A 235-nucleotide genomic window follows, 5' to 3' on the forward strand; every position below is an offset into this window, starting at 1 on the left:
CTCTTACCAGCTGAGCTAGTGGTGCTAGCCTCTCTGAGTTTTCACTTGTTTTAATTGGTGAAGGCGAGTGTTCTCACCCCCTCTCCCAATTGTCGTCTTTTACCAGTTGAGCTAGTGGTGCTAGCCTCTCTGAGTTCTAACCTTGTTTTCATTGGTGAAGGCGAGCGTTCGCGCCCCCTCTCCCAATTGTCCTCTTTTACCAGTTGAGCTAGTGGTGCTAGCCTCTGAGTTCTAA

At 49.4% G+C, this 235-nt stretch overlaps 1 protein-coding gene across 1 annotated transcript in view; it reads left to right on the forward strand.

Annotated features, from left to right (window-relative positions):
• The window catches only part of LOC119409456 (dynein heavy chain 11, axonemal), a 59,416-nt gene that overhangs the window by 13,339 nt on the left and 45,842 nt on the right, over window positions 1-235 (forward strand). The window lies entirely within an intron of this gene.

Source organism: Nematolebias whitei, chromosome 5 (genome assembly GCF_014905685.2).
Source record: "Nematolebias whitei isolate Nwh7 chromosome 5, NemWhi1, whole genome shotgun sequence".
Taxonomy (NCBI): Eukaryota; Metazoa; Chordata; class Actinopteri; order Cyprinodontiformes; family Rivulidae; genus Nematolebias; species Nematolebias whitei.